This window comes from Protomyctophum bolini, assembly GCF_963924005.1.
Source record: "Protomyctophum bolini genome assembly, chromosome: 16".
In the NCBI taxonomy this organism is placed as follows: domain Eukaryota; kingdom Metazoa; phylum Chordata; class Actinopteri; order Myctophiformes; family Myctophidae; genus Protomyctophum; species Protomyctophum bolini.
This window is the reverse complement of record NC_137877.1, coordinates 33,987,557-34,004,027: the sequence shown is the minus strand read 5'-3', so window position 1 is coordinate 34,004,027 and position 16,471 is coordinate 33,987,557. Positions and strand designations below refer to the sequence as shown.

Here is a 16,471-nt window from a genome sequence, read left to right as displayed (position 1 = left end):
TGATGATGATATGATATGATGATGATGATGATGTAAGGTTTTACACACTCAAATGGTACCTCGTCACAGATAATCCACACACAGTATACCGGTAGCCTACAACCTTCGTGAACCGATTTCAATGTAGTAGCTTTTTCAAAAAGTAGGCGAATTGGGCTACTTGGCTGTCTGCTGTCGTAAAGGTTTAGGCCTTTCTGACTGTAATACGTATAGTCAGAGAAATGTAAAGTTTCAACACCAAAGTAGTAGTAGCCTAGTAGCCTATATATAGTTGTTGTTGTGAATTAGCAAACTGGACATTTGGACTGAATGTTTCCATTATCCTCGTGTTGCGCTTCTGTTTTCACAAAGTTTTTTTTTTTTTTTCTCATGAGCGCACGTTCATTGTAGCCTATAGCTTCAAGTTCCACAGCCCCTCCTCTGCCGCTCTCCCACCCATCACTGCATGGGGAAAATTCCGGGAGGAAAAACGGGGACGCATCCGGGGCTTGTCCGAAAACAAGCACTTCCTTCCAGCTCAGCACGGAAACAATAAATAGCCTCGTAGTAGTAATAGTGAGTGCTGCATCATAATGACAAGTGGCATTTAAAGTTGTGGCACTTTGCGTCTTGCTCCCATGCAGTCCCTACTCAGTAGCCTACTCACCCAATAAAAATAATTAATTGCTGCGACTTGGAGTCAGCTATTGTCCTCTAGTTTCATATCCATTTAAAAGTTCTGTCTGAAAGTCCGGTAAGTTTAGACAATTGTCTCCACTTTTCCTTGAGGCATTGCAAGTGGGCGGCTCTGGGCCCCCAAGATTCAACTAAAAATATAATATAATAAAAAAAGTATAAAACAACTACTTAACGTTAGTTCCATTGATCCAAGCAATTAAGCAGCACTTGGCGTGAATAACGTCAGACTGAAAAGTGGGACACACAAGCTCGAAAGCTTAGTTTAAAAATAAAATCACACCCGTGTGAAGTGAGTGTTGCAACTCCGTGTGGGGAGCCCGGGGTGTCGCCGGAAGTTCTAGAAGACCCACAGGACCACAGCCAGGGTCCCGGCCCGGTTCCGGTGAGCTGGCCCACGTCCGAAACGGTAGAGAAAAACAGAGAGTTACCATGTGGGGGTCCCTGTACTGTACTGTACTGTACTGTACTGTACTGTACTGTACTGTACTGTACTGTACTGTACTGTACTGTACTGTACTGTCCCCATGCTATTTTCGTGCTCATGCCCAGGCAGCCAGCCAGCCAGCCAGGCAGCCTCACACATAGCTCCGTAAGGGAGTGGTTGCACCACTCAAAAAAAAGACTACAAAAATGGCCCACGGAGATTGTTTGTGCATGCAGGGCCCGAGAATTAGGTGCTACACGGCCCTGAGCACTTAACACAGCAATCTGTCAGAGTGAGATGGGTGGGCCGCGAACACACTCAGGATTTTCAAGTGGTCTCTGTCTGCCCCTGTCTGATCCAGAAAAGGTTGAGAAGTGAGAACCGCTACAATTACAATTACAATTTAGGCATTTAGCAGACACTCTTAATCTAGAGCGATTTACAGTATAGGCCTAAGCAAGAACAAGTTCCTCATACACCTGCCTATAATGTGAGCTACACCAGGGGTCTTATGCCAGTGTGCCAGTGATCACCCTCCCTGTGCCAATGTTGGCACCCGTGCATAAGGTTGCCTCCCCCAGCTGTACACTAGGCCTATAGAGCGTCGCAGTCCCTCGTCGCAGTCCCTCCCCCTTTCAGTGGCCCAGGAAATGAATCCCAATGCATTTTTCCCATAGGCATTTCAAACCGTATTTATTTAAAGACCTTTTAAGCGTCGTACGAAGCCAACTCTTGTCGTGACAAATCATGACAACACACACAATTTTTCGGGCCAAACAAAGAATTACAAAGTAGAAAAAAACGGCAGGTTACAACACTTTTTTTGTTGTTTTTCTTCTTTGTAATTATTTGTTTGGTCCAAAATATTGTGTGTGTTGTCATGATTTGTCACGACAAGAGTTGGCGTCGTACGACGCTTAAAAGGTCTTTAAATAAATACGTTTTGAAATGCCTATGGGAAAAATGCATTGGGATTAATTTCCTGCAGCCACTCGTCGTTCTGAAAGGGGGAGGGACTGCGACGCTCTATACTCTTAACCAATCTGCTAGATTTTGCCTGAAATTATCACATTTTTACCCTATTTTTTTATTTCTAAATTATATTCCTTCTATGCTTTGCTGTTATGACTTTCCTTGCCATTAGGCCTATACTTCTTACACTATCGACTATCCTCATTATTTCTTCTCTGCTTTATTCCACTCACGTGCATCATTGCTTAAATAAAAATCATCATTGTGTGTGTGCGTGCGTGCGTGCGTGTGTGTGTGTGTGTGTGTGCGTGTGTGTGTGTGTGTGTGTGTGTGTGTGTGTGTGTGTGTGTGTGTGTGTGTGTGTGTGTGTGTGTGTGCGCGCGCGCGCGCGTGCGTGTGTCCGTTAACAAAACCGGCCGTCTAAATACAAAATGTGAATTGCCTGGCTAAAACTATAGGACTTGTAATTAAGTGGTAATAACTACTTTCTCTGCTTTCTGTGGTTGCTTCAAGCTTGCAACCAGTTAACCTGCTAACATATAAAAACCCGTAAAATCGAACAATAATGAAACTTTATCTAAACTTTTTCCCCCTCGTCTACATAACTGCTGGATCGAGTTATAGCCCGGCCCATCTGGTGCAGCAAATGGCCCTAAACTCACCAGGGGGAGAGAGAGAGAGAGAGAGAGAGAGAGAGAGAGAGAGGGAGCGAGAGAGAGAGAAAGAGAGAGAAGAGGGGGGTCGGGTCGGATTGAAAACAGATCAGGTCTGAAGGAGGATTCTCCGGCAGTCCGTCTACAAACAAGCCTTCTGGTTACAACTTTAGTGAAAACTCTATCCCGTTTAGTTTGGTGAGACTCGTCTGCTATTCAGAACACAAGATGGATTAAAGGCTTGCCTGTGTGTGTCTATCTGGGGGATGCCGCACAAACAAGTTGGGGTTCGACTTCTTTTTCGCAACACGTTTTTCTTTTCTTGAGTTAGTTCATGGAGTTTCAGGTCTGCGTCAGAAGAACACGGGCTCGTTTTTTGTGTCTTACATTCAACCGTGACTTAGTTTTCGGGAATCAAAACTTTCCTTTTCGGACAAAGTCACTTCAACTGCAAGCAGAGCGTCTGATTTAGAAGATAAAGACAGACAGCGGAGAAGGTAAGAAGAAAGGCACTTGGCGATGCTGTGTGTGTGTGTGTGTGTGTGTGTGTGTGTGTGCAGCTAAACTTCTTCTGTCCCGTTTGAAATTGCATGGACGAGTTTTCATTTCTATTCGACGTTTTTACAGCACTCCGTTATTATTGCCCAGTGTTTAGTTTTTTTGACTCTTTGAATCGCTCTACTCCGTTTTTATTTTTGTTGCATGTGCGTGTCAAGGACAGATGAGGCTTTAGGGCAACTTCACATCTCATTTGCACTTTGAACTTATCTGACATGAGGAATCTAAAAAATCTGTCCTGCAACTTGATCCATATGTGAAGAGATGTGATCAGAAAGGCTCGGCGCCAATCCTTTAACGCAACTGCGAAAAACTGATGTAGCCTAGCCTACAACCACATAGGCCTATATTAAGTTTCTTTATTGTTGCACGTTTGTTAAAAAAAAATAAAAAGAAAGAAAAAAAGTAAATAAAATAAAATACAAATAAAAGTTTTACCGTGAAGAGTTGAAGAGTGACTCACGTGTACACTATGTGCAGCTGTGTGATTGCTATACTACAAAAGAACAATTTCAATATTGTACAAATAACAAGGCTGTTATTATTTTGTTATTATATTTATATGTTTTCATTCCTTTTAGCCTATACGATGGGAAACAAACACTAACGTTATGAAGTCAGTGATAGAGAATGGCTACAAGTTTGTAGGCTAATTCTCAAATCATCAAACATCTCGTGATGAAACTATACACAAACTGGGTTCATACATGCCTTAAGGCTGCATAAGCTGTGAATGTAACAATAAAGAAACCTTCTGCACAACTTTGGAGCCTGTTGTAAATGCACTGTTAATTTATCCATGTGTAACTATAGGGCAGGCCTACATATGAGGTCAGGTTGAAACCTTGTATGTCCCAAACTCTTATACTTTTCAGAAAATGGGAACAATAAGATCTGGTCCAATGTAGTTATTATTTGGCCTATCGGTAATACTTTTCATTGCTATTTTATTTGTATATTTTATCACATTTCCCCCAAAAAATAGCAGATCTACGTGAGACAATGCTTGTAGATCTGCTGTTTTGTGCAACTTTTGTTTGACACTGTAGTATAACCAAGAACCCTATAGTAGAGCATTAACCCCCATTAAAAAACATGAGTAGGCCTATAGGTAAAAGTATAGAAATATGAGGTTTCCATGCACACGGAATGAAATGTAACCCATCATGGGCCCATTTGGCTCCATTTTGCACCCTTTCAGAGTTACTTTGTAATTGTGTTGATGGGGATGAATACAGTACCAGTAGAGAGTGTGACAGCTCTCTGACAGTCCTCCCTACTGCTCCATTGTTGAAAGATTCACAGTTGGGCTGTTTGCTCTCCTGGCTGAGCAATCAACAAACACTCCAGGCCTTTGTGGGGCCCTTAATCTGCTATATTTGCTGTTAGCTTTTACCCCCACTTTCTAATAGGGGCCCCTAATGATTTGCAAGCTCATCTAACCACATACAGACTCACGAGTCTCACATATAGTCGCTCATTGAAGAGAGCAACCGTGTGCGTGTGCGTGTGTGTGTGTGTGTGTGTGTGTGTGTGTGTGTGTGTGTGTGTGTGTGCGTGTGCGTGCGCATGTTGGGGTTTGCTCAAGGCCGCTCCCTGGTTCTACTACGCTGTAATAATTTACATTTCAGAATCAAACAGATTCTTCTCTTTGGCACATGCACGTGTGTGTGTGTGTGTGTGTGTGTCTGTGTGTGTGTGTGTGTGTGTGTGTGTGTGTGTGTGTGTGTGTGGTTTGTGGCATGTTAATAAGGAACAGACCAAGAAAACTATAGATTGGAAGTTGTTGGAAAATGTTTGGTTTTCAGTTTTCACACTAAAGCAGGGCTGCCTCCATACTAGAACACCAAACATATCATAACATACCGAACATATAGTATTACACTGTTCTCTACTATACAGTGCCTGACACCATAATTTAGTGAACACAATCATTCACTTAACACAATAATATAGGCTACAATGAACATAATAATTGACTTAACACAATAATATAGTGAACACACAATAATACACCTAACACAGTAATACACTTATAATTCACTATAATAATAGATAGGCCTATAATACACAACATATATAGCATGCATGCACGTCGTTATTTTCACAAATAACAGTGATTAACCCTAATAATGTTGAACATTGATACAGTGAAGTAAGTTGTTTATTTATTTATTAATTCGCAAATGTATTTATTCTATGTTCATATTATTCTAATGAGCAGTCTACTGTATATAGTTGTGTAAAAGTCATTTTGGATTTCACTAGCCATGGCAAACTGTGGATCTTGAGGCTGAAAAGGTTGCCCACGCCACTGACTTACACCATTCATGATAATCACCACAACACAAGAATAGACGCAGTATTGCAGCCCTCACCATAACTTCACCTCCTTGACCCCTGACCCCTGACATGACATAGGCACTGGAACGGCGAAGAACGCACTTTTCAGCCCTGTTCATTAACTTTGTGATCTATATTATGGCGTGTTCAGTTCTGGCGTGTTCAATAATGCTGTGTTCAGTAACGTAGTATTCATGAAGAAGCATATAGTGTTCAGTTCCTGAATATTCAGTTATTTCGTGTTCTTAGGTGTTTAATACACTGTGTTCGTTCAATAACACCGTGTTCAGTAGGTTCAAGGTTGCGCTTTACTGTTGTTACATCTTGTGAACGGGTACTTAAGAGTAAAACGTATTTTTGTTTGGCTTCCTTCAGACAATGAGCAGGTAGTAATGAACTAATAATAACAAAACTTTAAAAAGATACATCAGCGGGTGTTGTGTTCAGTAACATCCTGTTCAGTAAGAGTGCTTTCAGTAATGTCATCTTTATGTCGTGTTCATGTTCTGTACCGTACCGTTCAGTGTGTTCAGTAAAATAGTGTATAATGCATGTAATGTCAAATGTGTTCACTAATATTATGTTCAGCAATATTATGTTCGGTATCATTGTATTCAGTACCGGCATGCTCAGTAGCATTGTGTTCGGTAGCCTATGTCAAGTCATATTCGGCAACATCGTGTTCAGTAATATTATATGTCCAGTAATGTTCAGTTCTGTGAACATGGAAAGTTATAATTCCTAGACATTGTATGTGGGTTGTGGTGGGTGTGTGTGTGTGTGTGTGTGTGTGTGTGTGTGTGTGTGTGTGTGTGTGTGTGTGTGAGGGGGGGAGAGGTAAAGGCCTTGGTTGTTGGGCTGAAAAATGTTTGCACTGGAATTCAGTGGCTGTGGATAAAATACAGCTGGTTTCCTTCTCTCCCTTCTCACCCTCTTACTCCCCGCCTCTCTCTCTCTCACTGGCTGCGCACACACACACACACACACACACACACACACACACACACACACACACTCTCTCACTGTCTCTTTCTCTCCATCTGTCTGTCTTTCTTTTGGGACTTGACTTCTGTCATTGAAGACATGCTACAGTCAGCAAAATTACATTATACATATATAATGTCTTTTGGCGGGAGATTGGGGTTCAAATCCCGGTTACAGCATGAAATGTACAGCTTTCAACTTCAGATTAGCACTCATGCAGGACTTTACGGTGCAAAGTGGATTGAAACAGATGAGAGGGAAGCAGAGAGAGATAGAGAGTGAGAGAGAGAGAGTAAGAGAGAGAGAGAGAGTAAGAGAGAGTGAGAGAGAGAGAGTAAGAGAGAGAGAGAGAAAGAGAGGTTCTTATATAGGGTACTTCAGTGAAGCTCTGAGGACAATCCTCGTTTGTTTTACACAAGCTGCCTCAATCACCCTGCAGCGTGAGAGGTTAAATACGATCACATCATATCCAAGATGTGAAGGTGTGTGTGTGTGTGTGTGTGTGTGTGTGTGTGTGTGTGCACGCACCATGAGCCCCCTCCACCCCTCCTCTATTTATGTTTGAGGAGTGATGAGTGGACCCTCGAATCCTGACATGGACATCAAGGTCACACCCGGTCCATTTCTTTTGCCATTGCCTTCACAAGAAAACATCAAAAGACACACAAACACACACACACACACACAAGCATGCACGCCCGCCGTACGCATGTACGCGCACTCACGTGTGCACACACTGACACACACACGCACACACACAACGTCAGGATGAGAGAATGTGCTGTGCGTTTAACAAGCCGTATGCTTAAATGAGCGACATGTTCATTACAGAGTGATTGACCTCATCAATCACAGAGAATTTCAGCCTCATCAAACACATGCAGGAACGCAGAATTACACAGGAAATGGTTCTCAGTGAAAGAAAAAAAGAACTCTAGATCCTCGACCATGCAAGTCAATAGACCAGGCAGACACAACGCACACATGCTTTCATTCTATTAAACCCTATACTCGTTTCTGTCGGAGGGGGGGAAACCTTGTATGTCCAAAACCTTTCCTTTTCGGGAACTGTAACATTTTCCAGAAATCTACAATCTATATTCACTACTTTTACTTGACACTGACTGCTGTATGAGGAAGTAGTGCATTGCACTACGAAAAAAACTTAAAAAGTAGAACACAAGGTTTCTACCCGATAGCCATGATATACTCATTGACCACCAGGGACGCCCAGGCGTCCATACTTACTTGTTCCCCTCATTTTTCCCTACAAGAGCATGTAAATGTACTTCTTCTATGTTCAGTTAATGTTCACCTATTTCCGCCAAACGTTCTCCTTGTAGGACATGCACAGAATAGGGAGGCTCAGAGGTTTATATGAAGCAATACGTTTTAAAGCCATGCTTTGAACGCTGGTCTCCCATGTGAGAGACAGACCAAACATCTGCCGCCAAGCCTGCATTGGTGAGGGGAGATATAATGTACACGTATGAGTTTCAGGTAGTACTACTTGTAGGTACTGTGGGTACTAACTAAGCTAAACTAAACTGATGAGTTTCAGGTAGTACTACTTGTAGGTACTGTGGGTACTAACTAAGCTAAACTAAACTGATGAGTTTCAGGTAGTACTACTTGTAGGTACTGTGGGTACTAACTAAGCTAAACTAAACTGTACCATGAGTTTCAGGTAGTACTACTTGTAGGTACTGTGGGTACTAACTAAGCTAAACTAAACTGTACCATCAGTATTTTGCAGTGGGGGGGATTTTCTGCTGCCAGAACCATAAAAGCATCTAAACAGACGCTCATCATCGTCGTTTGTGCAGAAAGAATGAACCTCCAACACATCTGATGGTGTGTTGTGTATACAGTTTATACTGTCTGTGTGATGTATGATGTGTCCTCACTGACACCACAGAGATTGCATGCACACTCACAACTCTCTCTCTCTCACACACACACACACACACACACACACACACACACACACACACACACACACACACACACACACACACACACACACACACACACACACACACACACACACACACACACACACACACACACACACACACACACACACTGATTTCTGACTCATCTCTTTCCGAAAAGCAGCCTGTTTCTCCCCGAACATCATCAATTGTCTATCGGCTCACAATGGAACAATGACATCACAACTGTGAGCCTCTTTACACGAAGCCCTTCCCAGGTCACTGGAGGTCATGACGGTTGTAGGAGGAGTGTATGAATGTGTGCGTGCGTGCCTGTCTTTCTGTGTGCTTTTATTAAAGAATGTCCTCATACGAATACTAAAACCGCGTGCGTGCGTGCATGCGTGCAAATACACAGCATAGTTTTTTCGAGCATCATAGTTGCTGTTAGTATTGGTCAAGTTGTAGTGTTATATATTGTTGCATGATATTGTTTTACTACAGACAGTACCAGATTTATGATTTATGATAAATACACTGCATTACAGCTTAAGTGGTGAACCGACTGCCATCCTACAACATACATAGTCGCTAGTGGGGCTAAAAAGAGTGAAGCCGGGTGATAGACCACTCCCTTCTGTCCACAGGGTTATCTCACTCTCTCATCTCACTCTCTCTTTATCTTTATTGCTATCAAAAACATCCCCCTCTCTCATTTTCTTTCTTCCTGCCCCTCTCATTTCTCCCCATATTCCATTCTTTCCGTCGTCCCGTCCCCCCCCCTCTTTCTCTCTCTCTCTCTCTCTCTCTCTCTCTCTCTAGATCTCCATTCACTCTCTACTGTATCTCTGGCTTTCAGCCAAACTGAGAGTTCCTCATGTTTTGTAATCACCTCATTAGAGAGAGAGAGAGAGAGAGAGAGAGAGAGAGAGAGAGACAGAGAGAGAGAGAGAGAAAGGGAGAGAGAGAGAGAGAGAGAGAGAGAGAGAGAGAGAGAGAGAGAAAAAGAGAGAGATAGGGAGGGGGTGTACTGAGTGGTTTTATCATCAGGACAAATATGTTGATGAGGGTTGATGAGTTCAAAGGCTTCATATGAAGGGATTTTGTTGATGAGGGTTGATGAGTTCAAAGGCTTCATATGAAGGGATTTGTTCTTGAAAAATGAATGTTTGTTGAAGTTTATTACATTATAGATCACAGACAGGACTGCACACAGGGTTTCTGTCCGTTATGTTGCCATTTCTCAAAACAATCTCGAATGTAATTACTTTGCATGGATACACAGTGGGTCAGAATCACACAAAGAGGACGGAAGGCTCTGTATACAACAGGATTGTTTCATTCAGACAGACGTGCAAGCGCGCACACAGAAACAAGCACATGTGCATGCATGCACCCACACAACACAGGGGAACCCCATTGAGTCACCAGCCCTGGGTGTGACACCACAGGGTGGGGTGCTTGGCCATGCGTACGGTCACACGGTGTCTGTTGGAGCTCAACTCTGCTGCTACAACATGGAAGCGACTGCAGAGAATTCTCTGGCACGCATGCATGCATGCACACACACACGCATGCATGCATGCATGCACTCTCCCTCGCTTCCTCTCTGCCTAATTCAGGAATCTTTATTGGCACGATAAGATAATTCTTACATCACTCTAAAACACAAAACCAATATATCTCAGCTTTCCCACTCATTCATTTGCACGCACGGTCACACGCACACAGCAGAAGACACCGTTGCCTAAGTGAGCGATCTGTAAAATATACTGACAGCTGAAAGCGTCGAGAGTGAGTGCTAACAGCGTGTTTGGGACGAATGACCCCGACTAAGTGTTGAGCGGAGGAACGCCTAACTCAGCACCGTGTTCAGAGCGTTCCTGAGCACAGCTGCATCTCCACAGCACCCCACACTGATACACAATACACACACACTACCTTCAGGTCCACAGCACCCCACACTGATACACAATACACACATACTACCTTCAGGTCCACAGCACCCCACACTGACACAAATCTACCTGTAAATTAAACTATACTACATGTGTTTGACTTAGCGATGCGCGCGCGCGCGCGCACGCACACACACACACACACACACACACACACACACACACACTTATTGTGTAATGACAAAGTTATCACAGCGGGATCTACTTAATGTCCATCCAGCCCGACTGTTTCACCATCGGGACTGAATCTTTCCCGGCGTGATGGTTCAAACCCCGTCTAAAACTCTGGAGAGGAGATGAAGTGAGCGTTTGTGGATTCCTCCATGCGTGGGACGGTGTTGAGTCTTCACATCTGCTTTCTATCCGTCCAGAGAGACACAGAGATCAACATCAGGATATTGCCTGGAATAGGACGAGAGGTCAACTCTCACATGCTTCTGGTTATTAGATGGCTTGTTAGCTGGATGGGATGAGATCCCATGGAATGTTGAGGTATTGGAACCCCATTGTCCTGTGTCTTAATTAACCGCTTGAACCTTACCGTCCCCATCCTGGGAATGTCATAATAGGCGAACTTTTGGCATTGGTATACAGTACGCGTTGTGAGCTTGATGATTGGCTATTTTATTAAGAGATATGGTGTATAGGGAAAAGGTATGGGACCAACTAAGACCCCTGGGGGATGCCATATAGTGTGTATAGGCTTTGAATCTCAATAATTGTAGATTATGTTAACTATTCATTATACTATATTTTAGGGCCAGCTGATATGTTTTGCAATATATATTTTATATTTTTTAACCAAATACATTATCGATAATAGTAATAGTAATAATACCTATATATACCCCCCCAAGCTATTCATCTCACCTGTCCACTTGACAACACACCACCATATTTTCACAACTTTTATTTAAAACGCTATCTCAGAATAGATGTAGACCTATTTGACAGTGCAGCAACATAATTGCCTTCCTTGATGCATTAGCGAGCATCAGCTGGTCACAGACACATGCACACACCTCCCCTCTGCAGTGCTCTACTGAAAGTGATGTGGTCGGTCTAATTTATCCCCAAAAGCCGTTGAATTTGAAGATTTGTTTTAATGTATTTCTTTATTTTAACTCTTCCACGGGCCGGTACAACTTGATTGGCGGGCCGGATTTGGCTCGCAGGCCGCCAGTTGAACAGTCCTGGCTTATGGGAACAAACAACCTGCCATATCACAATATTATGATATCCAAAATTGCAGATGATATAGTCTCATATCATGATATTAATATAATATTGATACAATTCCCAGCCCCACTTACTATATTGTATGTCATATAAACCTATCTTTTATCTAATAAATAATAATAATATGTGACTATAGTACAAGTCTAGAGATTGAATCCTTCCTGAAACAAGTTAACTTTCCCACAGAACCTTCCGTTTCAAGTTGTCTTTGTGGGCATATTATGGCAATAGCCCTGCTTCATGGTTGAGTGATTTGAACCTATACATGTGTGACAGGGTGAATCAGTGTAATGGTATACATGTGTGACAGGGTGAATCGCTGGAATGGCTAATGCATCTCTGGAAGAGCTCTCTGACCTCCAGAGCCATGACTTCAAAGACTCACAGGGAGACGTGTCTCCAAAGACAAGTGATTCACGCCTGGAGAATGTGGCCTGGTCTCTGTCTAAACTTGTCTCATTCCACAGGTCTCGATCTCTATAAGGTGCCATCCGCTAGAATGTGCCATCTCTCAGCCTGGTCTTGTATAAGTGCTTTCGTTATTACACAAAAACGCTAGGGCTACAAACCATTTCTGTAACGCGATAAAATGTGTGTCGATTTCACACGGCTACTTTGCCTCCCGTTATAACATGCCAAACACTGATTGATGTCTGTATAAAGCATACAGAGAAATTCCAAACATATTTATCACACAAAGACCAGCCGTGTTAATTTTGACAGCATTCAGATTTAGTCAGTCGACTAAATATCAAAACCTTAGTCTTTTAGTCTTAGTCAAAATGAAATATGGGAGCCGTTGAAAAAATCTATGAAAAAGAAAATAGTGAAAATAGCTGATGTACAAGCTCACAACGCATCACATCGATTAAAAATGATTAATATTTTTGAAGTTATTTTAATTTGTTTCTTTTGAAATTTCACAGGCTATAATGTCCAAAATAGGAACAAAATGTGGCACAATAATCATTTATTTTCTTTTTTCCCCCCTCTCCTTTCCAATTGTCCAATTGCGATTATCTGAGACACCTTTTGCACAATCGTCAAAAAATAGCAGAAATAGCAGATCTACAAGCTTACAACGTGTCACTTTGAGACACGCTGTAAGCTTGTACATCCGCTATTTCCCCCGCTTTTTTGGATAAAATTATTAAATATATCAGTAATTTAAAGGCCTTAAAGACAATCTGAAATTTAAAATTGTATTCATTATGTCGTCCAATGTTCAACGCCAAACTTGTAAGACATTAATCAACTTAATTTTAGCTCCCACTATTATAATGTGCCATCCATTACCACTGTATGTGCTCTGCAATAGTGTATTCTGTTTGCCAATGGGAGAACAATGGCTCGTCCATTACTACTGTCAAAACAGAAGGCTTCCAGTTCAAACTGAGCCGCGCTGCTCCTCAAAGAGGGGATGTCAGATCAGATGTGATAAGATCCCAACTCCACTCGCCTCCCGTTAACAGCGCTGCTTTGTTCCACCTGTTTATACAGATTACCATCACTCAAGTGATGGAAATGGCTGAAAAGAGGTGGAACCTAAACAGGAGAGTTCACTTGAAAAGACATCTGTATTTGAAGTCTCTGAGCTGCGTTTGTCTGAAAAGACGCTTTTCTCAAAGTGTTGTTAATTGTCCTTAACCACACATCCCTGTCCTTTGGCGAACATTCAGCGAAAAGAAATAACACCGACTTGTGAGCTTGTAGTTCTGCTATTTTTGACAGACAGATTTGTTTAAACCCTGGGGGACACAAGTCTAGCCCTTTTGACGTTATGAATTGACGGCAGGAGCAGAACGTGAGGTTTCAGTATGGGAGTCACGCTCCACAGACACACCCTCTGCAATGTGGTTTCAGAAACTCTCCATCATAGTGCAGAGTTTCTAAGACTGGAGCACACTAAATGAACAGTGTGTTGTCCTTGGAGCGAAGCACTCTGGGTAAGTAAAAAGGTTCTGCCATGGAGCAAACACATGGGCTAAGCTAAATTAAACTACTATGGACTTGGTTGACTGCAGGGTCCCAGACTGGGCTTGATGCCTGACGCTCCTTTTTCCCTATACACCCAATGTCAGCGGAAAATATAGCGGGTTAAGCTTTTAGATCGGCTATTTTTGCTTAATGTTCGCTCCCAGAATAGGGAAAAGTCTTTCTAACATTCTGTGAACAGTCAATGCAGCCAAAGGTCTGTGAGAATGCTCACAGCCTTTCACGTCTTTATAGAAATCTTCATGTTCATGTTTTCAGTGTCTTTTTCATGTGTCCATCCATTCCTGCATGGATGAATTCCATTCCGTACTATACTGTCTTTGTACAAACTAGATTAGAAGCTTCTGTAACTCAGGTGGCGTATGGATCTGGAAGGCCAGACGGCAGACGTGGTCATATCACGTTTCTGACTAAGATGCAAAAGTATGCAATAACAGAGGCCTTCTTCTGGCTGGAGGTGGAGGAACGGTTAGCGTTCCTGCATGTGAAACCTGAGCACAAGTCTGCAGGTAGCATCATGAGGGTATCACTTCAAAACCAAACAGCATGGTGAGGGTGTCTGCATGCCTGTGTGTGTGCGCGGCGCGCGTGCACGCGTGTGTGTGGTGTGCTGGTGAAGCTGCGTGCACCCGTTGTGTACGTGTTCACTTGTGTGTACTGCCAGGAAATGGATCGTACCAGCATCAGTGTCACACTGTGACTGGGAGATAGCAGGAGAGAGGGGGAGAGAAAGAGAGAGAGGGAGAGAGAGAGACACAGAGAGACAGAGAGGTTGGTTGGTTGAAGATGAGACACTTTGATGTGTGTGTTTGCATTCCTGTGTGTTGGTGAAAGGAAAGCTGCTGAACGCTGGCAGAGCAAAGGAACACTTGAGAATGAACCAAGTGCTACTGAATATATACACCATGAGAGATGGAGAGGGGGGGGGGGGGGGAGAGACAGCGGTGCCATGTCGTTTGTTTCTCTGCGTTTTCCCCCCTGCATATACTCACACATGCACACGCACAGACTCTAAATTAAATCAGATTCTAAAAATGTCTGTTTGAAAATGACAGTTTTCTGAAAAAGCTATGTTTCTATGTCAGTCGTTTTTTGGATTTTTCCAAAATAGCTAAAGCATAACGTAATGCTAACACCAAAAGGGGTTCCCACCTAAAATTGGTTAAGTGAACTGTTTACCGACACCGTCAGTTCAACCTGCGTGATCATAGCACGTTTATTGACATAATAACACATGAACACATACTGTACATAGTCGTGTACCAACTCTGTGTTTAGACGAGGACAAACCTCATGAATGACACATGCTGTACAGCATGGTGACATCATGCTGTTCACACGATGACATCGCTGGTTCATTAGTCATTAGGTTTTTTCCACCAAACCTCACTAGAATAACTGACCCGCCAAGGCTTCAGAACCGCAACCTCATCCACATAAACACTTCAGTCCGGTCCAGTGTGACAGCCTCAGTACCAGACCCAGCAGACTGTGCACGTGCGTACGTGTCTTGAAAGGGTGTGGCCCGCTTGCATGCAGTCACATGGTGCAAGCGGGGTGGTTTGAGGAGAAGGGGGGGGGGGGGGGGGGGAGAGATTGGGTGGCGTCTGATCCATGTTCGCACCACACTGCGCTGACCAGCCAACCAGAAGATGGGAAAAGAAGCGCTCCCCTTGTTAGCTTGTTCACCTCTGGCCTCTGCCATCTGTGCGTTTGGTTCCCGACACCTGTACCCGCCCGTCAGCACCAGGTCCCCCCACCACGCGGGGCAAGCAGGGTCTGGTCTGCAGGGAGACGCAACCAACAGGGGGGCGGAACGTCACAGCTCCACAGAGCCACAGGGGGTCGTGGTGTGATGGGGGAGGGGGGTTGGTTCGGGTGGGGCGGTTCGGGGTGAAGTTTGGGCCACGTTTAAGAAACGCACCAAAATCAAGTACAATCTCAACTATCTATATGTTTGACATTTTAAATTGTTTATTCCAAGGATGCAGTTTGAAGAATAAAGGAGAATTGTTCACACTTTACAAGCAAATACTGCTCAAAGTTCCTCATATTTGTGTTATAGCATGATACTTTACTTAAAGCTCAGCCATGCTATAGCATATTATTTATGCTTATGAGACATTATTCATACAAGTTAAATTGTCATGCATGATTATAAACATTTAAAAGAGTTGTATAAAGCTAAGCCTTTCAAGTATCAGTGAGTTTTATTCAAACGCATAGACGAATGAATCCTCAAAACCCTGATTATTTTATGTGCAGAGGTCTGTGTGGAAGACTTCGAACTTGAATAATAACCTCAAAATGCTTGGATTTGATGCCAGGGCCATTTTGTAAAGGTGTAGATTTCTTTCAAATGATGGTGACTGGTTTTTAAATGGAACCAGAGAGAAATATAACCATGCCAGCTGGCATATTCCTATATATCTACACCACAGACACCACAGACACCACAGAGTACAGGAGGCACTATCAGTGTTGCCAGATTTGAGAGAAAAACAACCAGATAGATGAAAACAAACCCAAAAGAAGCGACTCTGCCAAACTTTAAAACCTATATACATTGGCTATTTGAAAATGGATTAATTGGATTAACTGGATTAATTAAACATTAGGAAACGAGCCCAAATAAGCAACTAAAGCTTAGAAACAAGCCCGAAAGAGTGCAACACAATATTTACAAGCAACTTTAGATAAAAACAAGGCCAAAGCCGCTTATAATAAGCAGAC

General features: G+C 43.0%; 1 protein-coding gene across 2 annotated transcripts in view; it reads left to right on the top strand.

Annotated features, from left to right (window-relative positions):
• The first annotated feature begins 2,793 nt into the window (after positions 1 to 2,793).
• Positions 2,794 to 16,471, top strand: part of gli2a (GLI family zinc finger 2a) — a 100,135-nt gene continuing 86,457 nt past the window's right edge. For both annotated transcript variants that reach the window (XM_080786235.1, XM_080786234.1), the window contains exon 1: positions 2,794 to 3,224. The gene's annotated coding sequence lies outside the window, so the exon portion shown is untranslated. The remainder of the gene's footprint in view (positions 3,225 to 16,471) is intronic.